Below are 10884 nucleotides of genomic sequence, written 5' to 3' on the forward strand. Positions count from 1 at the left end.
GCAGGCCAGCAGTCACCGTGTGCCACCACCGCTTCCTGTCACCGCCGCCTGCCTCCGCGCCCCTGAGTTTCATTAGCTTTGAGCCAGAACAGAAAGGGCCGGGTGTGACCAGATTGCCTGAGCCGCTCCTACTTCTCTCTCTTGGCCCCAAACCCACTTCTGCCGCAGGTAGAGCCGCTGGTCTGAGTCACCTGTGGACGTGTGGGATGCCTGTCTCATCTGAGCCCCATCGGTTTCCACAGCCCCACCTTCACCTCCACGCAGTCTGGCCTGAGTGATGGGCGTTTCAGGAAAGGCACTGAGGCCTCCTCTGGGAGAAGAGCGAGCGTCAGCTGAAAAGTCCAGCTGGATGGAGAGGAGGAGACGTGCTCTGGGCTCGGGCCGGGGATGGACACACCGTCAGGCAGTTGCTAGCTGCCTGGGGGACCTGACCGTCTCCTCAGGGCCCCTCTCTGGAGACCACACAGGTTGCCAATGGTACCACTGCAGCAGCACAATAGAACGGAGAGTGGGGACATGTTGGGGCAAACGGTGATGGAAGATGTTTAATAGAATTACTATTAGGCCTCGAGTTAATGAATCACAACTGCAAGAAATCATGATAATCCAGCAGGCATTAGTGACAGATTAGCTTCAAAGCTGCCATAAAAGTGCCATAATGCTTACCTAACGGCATGATTAATTCTCCCAGTACATAATGGCTTTATGGAGGAACCAGGCAACAACAGAGGCTTGACAGAAAGCCACGCCAGGATCCCCGGGGCGCTGGGGGCACCCGCACCCTGCCCGGGCCCCGTGGCTTCCATTCTCCCAGGAAGCAGCTGCCCCACTGGATTGTCGGTAGACAGGCAGCGGCTCAGGCTAAGCCCGAGCCGCCTCGGGACGGAGACAAGCAGCAGTCCCCTGGACTCCCGACAGGGCTTTGCCCCTCCCCCGGTGGCTGTCCGGGGAGACCGGGAAGTCACTTCACCCCAGCTCCCGAGATAGGCAATGCCTGTGACCAGCACTGGTGCCTGGAGAGCCCCATCCTGGTCCCCTGCTCAAAGGGTCAGAGATCTGGAAAGACTACTCAACTGGGGAATTCACCATGACTGTCCTCACCCACTGTGTGACCTGGACAGTCACTTCACCTCTCGGGGCTCAGGCAGTCAGGCTCCGAGCCTGCATCCTTAACCACTAGACTGCCTTCCTATAATGGCATCTAAGAATTATGAATCGCTAACTTGTCTTTCAGACATGATGCAAATCTCATATGATTCTTTCATTTGCTGCTGCCAACAACCCTGTGAGATAGGTACCAATACGTTCACTTCACAGATAGGGAAACTGAGGCTTGGAGAGGTAAGGTAACTCCACAGTTAACCTAGCAGTGAATGTGGAGCCAGGCAACACTCCCCAGTTCCTTGCTTCTCTATCAGCCATCTTTAGCCCTAATACCACCAATTTAACCTCAAGGGAAAAGCAGCTTGTGAGACACTGAACATCATCTTTTACAATGTTCAGCTCTGCTCGATTGCCCACCCACCCGCTGCCTGCCCCCCCGCCCCCGCCCCGGGGCAGTGGAGAATCTGAACCGAAAGACAGCCAGTCTGGACTCCTCCTCTCCTGTTTACCCCGACTCTAGGATCCTGTTCTGATAGTGTTGCCTTGGGCACAAAACCACTCCGGGTTTCTGTTTCAGCTTCTCTTTTGGACCAAGGGAATAGTAATGTAACAGAAGAATAAGCCTGACTCCATATTGGATCTATCCCTTTAGCTCTAACCCTTGTGCTCTTTTGCCTGTGCTGAGTCATGCTGGCTCTGCACTTTTTATAAAAGAATGTTGCCTATAGCATGAAATATACAGGGTAGCCCATTCTCAAGGCTCTGACCTTTAAAGGTACAGTATAACACTTTTCCATTCATACAGAGATTAAAAGTTGCAGGCCAGACAATAACCTTTGTCTTGTTGGAGGTTTACAGGAACATTGTGACCAGACCTACGCGGACAGCTGCAAGAACAAACGATTCCTGCACGAAAAAGTTTGTAACAACCAGCCACACCCCCTTCCCTTTTATTTTTTTTTATTGGAGTATAATTGCTTTACAATGTTGTGTTAGTTTCTGCCGTACTACCCAAAGCAATCTACAGATTCAATGCAATCCCTATCAAACTACCAATGGCATTCTTCACAGAATTAGAACAAAAAATTTTACAATTTGTATGGAAACACAAAAGACCCCGAATAGCCAAAGCAATCTTGAGAAAGAAAAATGGAGCTGGAGGAATCAGGCTCCCCATCTTCAAACTATACTACAAAGCCATAGCAATCAAGAGAGTATGGTACTGGCACAAAAACAGAAATATAGATCAATGGTACAGGATAGAAAGCCCAGAGATAAACCCATGCACATATGGTCACCTAATTTATGACAAAGGAGGCAAGAACATACAATGGAGCAAAGACAGCCTCTTCAATAAGTGCTGCTGGGAAAACTGGACTGCTACATGTAAAAGAATGAAATTAGAACACTCCCTAACACCATGCACAAAAATAAACACAAAATGGATTGAAGACCTAAATGTAAGACCGGACACTATAAGACTCTTAGAGGAAAACATAGGAAAAACACTCTATGACATAAACCACAGCAAGATCTTTTTTGACCCACCTCCTAGAGTAATGAAAATAAAACAAAAATAAACAAATGGGACCCCTTCCCTTTTAGTATAAAAGAAGCCTGAATTCTAACTCAGGTGAGATGGTTCTTTGGGACATTAGTCCGCCATCTTCCCAGTCTGCTGGCTTTCCAAATAAAGTCACTATTCCTTGCCCAACGACTTGTCTCTCGATTTATTGGCCTGTCATGTGGTGAGCAGTATGGGCTTGGACTCAGAAACTGTAGTAGTAATAGTAATAATAGGTTGCCCACCTCACAGCAAGAATGTCTTGACCCCGTAGGGCTCAGCTCTATCTTTGCACAACTCCCACTAGGGCCAGGGCCACTCTCCTGAGCACAGACTCCGCTCCAGAGCCTCTCTCCGTGGTCTGCCCATCTTCCCATAAATATGGAGGCAATTAGCAGGAGGCCCAGGTCCAAAGGGAATTCACAGAGCCATATTCATCTTCGTAATGTTGAAGAAACCCCCCCAGGAGGCCTGAGTCACTGCCGTAGCAGGCCAGCTGTTTCCAGTCTGATTAACTAGGGCTCCATGAGAGGCACCCAGCCCTGCCTCCCAGCCCACACCGCTCCGGGATTCCCACCAAGTGGGGACCCCCCCCACCTCAGGCTGCCACAGATACACTTGCAAAAAAGTAGACTTGCTCCTCTCCTGCCAAAGTATCAACAGGCTACAATCTTCCCTGAGGTCAATGCACCTCTTAAATTCCAAAATCAAATGGCAACCATCACTCAATCAGCAAATACAGCGGACCCTTCAACAACAGGGGCTTGTACTGCTTGGGTCCACTTACACACGTTATTTTTTTCAGTAGTAAATACTACAGTGCCACGTGACCTGTGCTTGGTTGAATCCGCAGATACGGAACTGCAAACATGAAGGAACCACGGACATGGCGGGCTGACTGCAAGATATACGTGGATTTTCGACTATGCAGAGGGTCAGTGCCCTAAACTAGGAGTTGTCCAAGGGTCAACTATATTTGTTTTTATGGGCACTATGGGAAAGGCCAAGAAGACTCATTTCATCCCTTTGCAGCCCTGAATCCCAACATGGACATGAGGCTTGAAGATGTGTATTGCCAGCAATGGGTGGTTTTTCTGACAGTGACTTCATGATGGCCCATGCGTCTCGTAGCTGACAGCCTAATGGGTGTCAAGTGGACCCCATCACTTTAGTTATAAAGTCACCAAATCTCAGGGCTGGAAGAGACGGCAATGATTGTTTCTCCCGGCCCCCCTCCCCAAATCTACCCCCATCTGCTATTGACTTCTCTTGAGTCAAATATATAGTTCTTATTTCAACATGCTGAGCCCAATGAAAGCCCAATAAATATTTATTGATGGTGGTGCCTGTGATGAATTAACAGCCAAAGCTATAAAATGAAAGTTTCACACAAGCAGAGACCCTGGTGAGAAAAGAAACTGATATGTAAAGTTTGACATTTCTCAATATGACAAGTATTCACACACACACACGGGGTGTTAGACAGAAGACCACTGCTCTCTACCAAGCCTACCCAGAAAACCCCACGGGAAAACAGGAAGTATCCCTCTTATAGAATGTTCATGCCTTTGTGGCAGGCGTGTTCAGCTTCTCAGAGGCCAATCAGCACAGCCCGTCACCACGTGCTGGGCCCTGGACCCAGAGCCTCTCTTTGTCTCCTTGTCAGATCCAAGAGCCAATGCAATTACGGTCCTAGAGAAACAAAATGGTGCCTCTGAGCGCTCCATCAGGCATCCCAGATCAGCTAAAGTAAGTGCAGTGACGTATACATTTCTCCAGATGCTAAAAATTTAAGGTACAAGATCCAGGGCAGGAGAGGCAGCTTAAATGGGAAGACAGTGTGTGTCTTTTGACAAGACAGTGTGTGTCTAGAAGGAAATGCCATGGAGTGTGGCTATAAAGATGTCAAGAACTTTGAAGCCTGGTGGATGGAGACCAGTCATCATGCAGCCCCCATCCACCCACCCAACGTGTCCATATGCATGAACATACTGACTGTAGGTCTATGAGCCTCACGTGGTTCCGTCAGAGAACCAACAGTAGAGCACACGTTTTCCCCCATCTGGCCTGCCTGGGTCCCCTCTAACTGCAGCTCCGAGGCACCAAAGCTCCCTGTCACCCGCTCAATCTTAATCCATTTGACTCTGAACTCAAGTTCCAGGGACTTCGCAAACCAAGCCGCACAGCTACCTGGAGCGCAGTCAGAAAGGGACTCTGCCACTCCTGAAACCAAACAAGAGAGAACCGTGTACGAGCCGATAAAGCACGTGGGCTAAAGAAAACCTCAGCCAGCTGGAAAGGAGGAAAACACAGACGACCTTGAAGAAACAAAATCCAGTTTGTGCTGAATTTCTAACGTGAGACTGTGCGTGTCACTCCCTTCCTCTGAGCCTGGTCTGTGCACTGAGATTCTCTCACACTGGAGGACGCTGGCTGTAGTGTAGCATGTGGCAGGGCCTGGGGATGGGGACAGAGCAGGAGAAGTAGGAAGGGAAAGGGCGTGAAAACCGAAGATCCCCGAAGAAAGCTGTAGAGGGAAGAGGGTCGGAGCTGCAGGGCACGCTGCCCTACCTCTTCTGGTCCTCCTGGACCCCATGCTCTTCTTCGTCTTCCAGCTCTTGCTCCTTGTCCCGTCTCCGGGAACCCCCTATTTGGACCCACTGCTGGTGTTGACCAGGCAGCCTGGAGGAGAAGACAGAGAGGGAAGCTGCTGATGACCAGCGTTTAGCGGCATCGCCCAGCGCCAGGCCCTCTGCTAGGGAACGTCCTCCCATGGGAAGATCACAGTATGTCCATGGACAAAAGGAACACCCACAGTCCAGCTGGCAATGCCCGCTGGCCCCTTCCCAGCCCGGGCCTGTCTTCCCCAGCTGCTGAATATTGTCTCCTAATTCTGCTCTAGGTTTTGGTGTTTGTTCCTGCCCAGATGGGGTGTCTGATCTTGCCATGGCTGGTGTTTTCTGCAAATGGGAACCTGGTACACTTTTATAGGAACCCAGTGGCTCCCTGGGGCCAGGATCTAATGCTGTCCAGATGCAGGAAAACAGAAGGGCCGTTCAAAAACAACCGAAATATCAACACACTTTGAAAGCGGTCTGTTAGCACTTGTCATAAGCACAATAAACAAAACAATGAAACCATCAGAAAGGACCGTGAGACAGTCAGGCTTTAGGAACTTGGCTTTGATGACTTAGAAAAGCAAAGAGACGGGGCAGAACCAGTTCCCACTTGGGCCGAGGCTTGTTTGTTCTGCTTATCCGAAGTTAGCCCACGAACAGACGATCCTCATCGTGATGAAAGGACCTAGAAGTTTCTCCCTTGCAACTGGCCTCTTTGCAGACAGGAGCTGCCTTCCACAAGCGGTCAGTTTCTGCACTCGGTCCATAAAACACCCATGTGTACGACACCGCGCCCATCTGTGGAAAAACACTTGCCCCGTCTGAGTTAGCTCAGCAACAAGTGAGCTTAGCCAGCGACATCATTTGCTGGGTCTTCCCCAGCTGAGCTCCAGGAAATGAGACCTCGGCTGGTAGGGACAAAGTTGCAGATCCTCAAGAGTCAGGACCCCAACCCCAGGGGAGTCAGAGCCAGGACGGAGGGAGGAAGAGGCTGAGAGAGAAACGTCAACCGTCCACCTGGCCCACTCCAGCCTTCCAGTCTGAGTTGTGGAGCTGGGGCCTGGGCTGTCTCCGGGTGAAATGAGGCCGCCTGCTTACCAGTTACACAAGGTTGTTACCCACTGTCTCCGCGGCTCAGGCTTTACTTAATTCCCAAAGTGGGCGCCGGCCAACATCTATCAAATTACCTGCCAGTGATTTAAGTGAGCTTAGTTCGTTTGGGTGCAGTCCTGCATTTTGACTGTTAGTCAAGCAAAATAGGGGATTAGCCAAAGCGGGGAGGGGGAGGGATCCAACAAGCCCATCTACGGTGGGAGAGGGGGGCTGTAGAAGCAAATGAGACCTGACGGCAAGAGTGAAAACCTGGGGGTCCCGAGACACAGGCGCTGGTCCCCTGCTCAGCTGTTGTGACCCCAAATCCATCCCTTGTGACCTCCTCTCCCCATACATACCTCCAGTCGGCCAGTCTGCTAAGCCCTGGGGGCAGATGAATCAGAAGATTCGATGCTGTTCTCCCCTCCTAACTGGGAAAGCAAAAAATAAAAAAACGAAAACAGATGTCAGAACAAAGGAACAAAACATACATACAGCAGGAACGTTCCCATTTCTGCTCCAGACCTAAGGCCTGAAGTCTATTCTGCCATAATCCTCCTCCTCCCAAGTCAACACGCCCCAACTGTCTGCTGTTTTAGTCCGAATTTGGCTGTCTCTCTGGAACGGAGAATGAACCCACAACGATCAGTAAGAAGTCACTGAACACCTTCAATGTGCCCAGTCACTCCCTTCAAACAACTTCAAACATCTTATCAGGTGGGAATAATCTTGGAACCAAAGCCTCAACTTCTCCAGCTGCCTTGCAGCCTAGGGAGGATGCTACCCTTAGCATCGAAGGGCCACCCCAATTCCATCCCTAAGGCCTCCCAGCCAGGTGGGGACAGAAACCCAAGAGCCAGGAGGCTTGAGCCACCTTTCCTTTGATCAGCCTCCCGTGGCATAGAGGAAAGGACAAGGAGTTTTGGAGTCAGAGGAACCTGTGACTCAAGTCCCACCTTTAGCACTCCTAGCTGCCAGCCTGTGAGTAGTGACATAATTCCTAGAACTTTGTAAGGACCAGAAGAGCTCATGCTTAGCAAAGACCAATGCACAGCCCAACACAGAGTATGTGCAATAAATATTAGCTGCTTTATGCTCATCTCCGCCCACATACAGCTGTCAACCCATAGACAAGTATTTGTTAGAAGCCAATTAAGAGCCCAACACAATGGGAGTTCAAAGGATACAGATAATAAGCCAAGGTTGCTGCCCTGGGGGAGTTCCCAGGATGATGGAGAAGATGAGCAGACCATTTAATAGAAAGAGAAATGGCTTCAATACAGAAACAGGGTCCTGTTATGATAGGGAGGCAATATGGTCCTTCCCAGGCTTAGACTCATCCTGCTTGGGATGCTACTACTGGTAAAGTGACCCTGGACCAAGTACTTAACCCCTCTAAGTCTTGCTTTCCTCATCTGGAAAATGAAGAAAATCACATCTATCTCATAGGGCTGTTGTCAGGATTAAATTTAATTTAATTTAATTTAATTTAATTTAATATGCCCCTTATCAGTTGTGTAATCTCACAAGTAAAATGTGGATAATTGACCTAACTCATAGGGATATTCTGAGGGTTAAATTTGTTAGTACATGTAAAGCATTTAAAATAAGGTAATGTCATCTTTCGCTGTTATTACCCTCAAGAATGTAAGTTCCCTGAGCGAAGGATTTGGGTCTGTTTTACGCATTGATGCATTCCCAATAGAACAGGACCTGATACATATTGCATAAATATTAGTTGATTCAGGGCTTCCCTGGTGGCGCAGTGGTTGAGGGTCCTCCTGCCGATGCAGGGAACACGGGTTCGTGCCCCCGTCCGGGAAGAGCCCACATGCCGCGGAGCGGCTGGGCCCGTGAGCCATGGCCGCTGAGCCTGCGCGTCCGGAGCCTGTGCTCCGCAACGGGAGATACCAAAACAGTGAGAGGCCCACGTACCGCACAAAAAAAAAATATATATATATATATATATTAGTTGATTCAGTGCTACAGGAGAACCAAGCAGAGGGGCAGATTCCACTCCAGGAAGGCTCCCTGGAGGAGGCGATACAGAATGGTAAATAGGAGTTAGCCATCCTGAGAAGGAAGGTTGGGAAGGGAATGCCTGCAGAGCAACTAGCACAGGGGGGTACCAGCCGTGAAAGAGCATGGTGTGAACAGGAAATGCCAAGCAATCTAGTATTTGCAGAATAAAAAGGACAGGAAGAGGTAGGAGATGAGGCTCTCTCTCCCAGATCTTCCAGTGATTGATCTTAGTGGAGCCAAATATACCCGGAAAACATACCCAAGAGGAATGTGAGTATTTGAAAAAGACAGCTCCCATCAGCCCCTCCCGAGGCCTCCAAGTCCCTGGGCCAGATCCAAGAGAGCCCCAGAAAGAGCAAATGTCCTGGGGAAGGTCCCTTCACATGGGACCCTAACCCATCTGTCTGCAAGATTTCTAGCTCACTTGGAGAAGCAGGCGACCATGCCTGTGAACTCTGACCCCATCCATCCCAGCAGGGCCTGGGGAAGCATTTACATCTTCAAAGGTCCTGGTAAATGTTAGCCAACAGCCTCTCCCCACCCCCCAATCCTCCCTCCTCCCCCTCTGGGCCACTAGGGGTCAGGGACCAGGGTCACACCTGGCCAGGCCCAGATCAGTCTGGCATCTCATCCACAGACCATCCTGCTGCCCCCTCCCCCGTACCCCTCTCCCTTCCACACACACACTTGGGCCCAGGGCTAGGGGAGGTGCAGGGCCACAGAGAGAGGGCCCCTATAAGGAAGGCCCAGGACATCGTCCAAGGGGCCTTTAGACAAATGAGGGCTTGGGCCAGCCACCCTGGAAGGAGCCCTGGGTTCTGCATTAGGGGAGGGGGCAGGATAGGCCTGTAGACGGGGGGTCAGCTCCAGGGACTGCCGTCAAGCAGGTTTCAGTGACCTCTCCCTGACCCCCAGAGTCGCTCTGATCTGCTGGAGGCAGGGAGGCCTGTTAACTTTTACCAGACTCCTTTGACATGGAGCACTAATAAGAACCCGGGAGGGAGGTTCACTCAAGTGTCAGAGGCTCAGCGCAGACTCGCACAGCCTCCCCACCCCCATGCCCTGCCCTGCAGGGCTCCCAGGCCCAGAGCAGCAGAGGGGCGCCAAGGCCCAGGGCGAGGGCAGGGGGAGGGCGGCTTCCACGCTGGCCCTTCACATGCCCCTGCATCGTGACACGATGGCCTCAGCTCACAGCCTGAACGGACCATCTGACAGATGATCGTCTAAAAGTTTCCCCAAAGAGTCAGGGCCTTGCCACACGGATCGACGACTGGAACCCGGGCCTCGGGAGCTCTGTTGAGCTGGGCCACTTTGGGGATGGCTGCCCAGCCGGTGCTGACCAAATGGACCAGGAATGAAGGGGGGCAGCACCCCCAGGCTGAGCCTCCCTGACCTTCCCCCCTCCCCTGTGCTCCAAGCCAAGGTGCCCTGCAGCTCCCACCCAGAGGGAAAGGAGCCTAGGTAAGGGGCAGAGGCTGGATGGCCTCCTCGGCTCCACAGGAAGGAGCTGCCTGGCTTGGGAACCACTTACCTTCCTGTGCCTCGGTTTCCCCACTCGTAAAACAGAGCGGGGAGGCGGTCTCTAAGATAACCTCCCCATTCTGCATCCTCTGATTCCAAGTTTTCCATCCGCCTCCAGTTTCTTCCCCCCTCCCCCCGCCCCTCCCGCCCTGCCACCAATCCTCCTCAAAAGCCCTGCTAGATTCTTCTGGTTTTACCGCAGACTTTATAGCCAGAGGGATGCATCTAGCCTAAGCCTTTTACTTAAAAAATGAGATTGCTGGAATGCAGACAGATGATAATTCATCTGAGTGACCTGCAGTAAGACCCCTGGAGGCACAGCCAGGCCTGGAATTTTGGTCTCCCTGGACCTTGTCCTTTATGCTGGGCCAGCTGAAGGCTCCAAATCCCCCGGGGAACACCACCTCCTCAGAGGGAACAGGCCGGAGTCTTTACCGGGCATTCGAGACCACCTGCCCACAGCCTGCCCACCGGCCGGTACTCTTAACTGCCCCCGATGACCACCCTGCTCTTCAGTCAACTTACCCTCTTCCCAGCAAGCAAATCCCAGGATCAGGCCTGGCCCGGCCTCTGCTCCTGAAGGCCCCATCCTACAACCCGCCAAGTCCACCCTCTCCCCAGAGCTTCCTGCCCACAGGGCCCTGCCCTCCCTCCCTGACCTCCCACAGGCCACGTGTCTGAGTCACACCTGCTCACGCAGCTCCTCATCTGCTCTTGAAGGCATCCCCAGCCCCCTGCCGTGGACAGTGGACCACTCTGTCTGGGAGCCACCCGTGGATCCTGGCAGCCCAGGGCTGAATCCCGGCCCCCCTCTCACTGGCCACATGGGCAAGTTACTTCACTTCCTGTGCCTCAGTCTCTTCATATGAAAAGTGGGTGTAACAGGAGCTCCGACCTCAGCCGGCCATGGTTAGGATGCCCTCTGACACAGGCACGTACTTAAAACCATGCCCGCATACATAC

At 51.8% G+C, this 10884-nt stretch overlaps 1 long non-coding RNA gene across 1 annotated transcript; it reads right to left on the reverse strand.

The window, feature by feature from the left end:
* Positions 1-5258: 5258 nt before the first annotated feature.
* LOC102973749 (uncharacterized) lies at positions 5259-10674 on the reverse strand. The gene is made up of 3 exons (XR_448141.2): positions 10610-10674; positions 6738-6809; positions 5259-5350 (listed from the first exon to the last, which is right to left on the reverse strand). It is a non-coding gene; the product is annotated as an uncharacterized lncRNA (long non-coding RNA).
* Between the last annotated feature and the right edge of the window lie 210 nt (positions 10675-10884).

Source organism: Physeter macrocephalus, chromosome 20 (assembly GCF_002837175.3).
Source record: "Physeter macrocephalus isolate SW-GA chromosome 20, ASM283717v5, whole genome shotgun sequence".
Taxonomy (NCBI): domain Eukaryota; kingdom Metazoa; phylum Chordata; class Mammalia; order Artiodactyla; family Physeteridae; genus Physeter; species Physeter macrocephalus.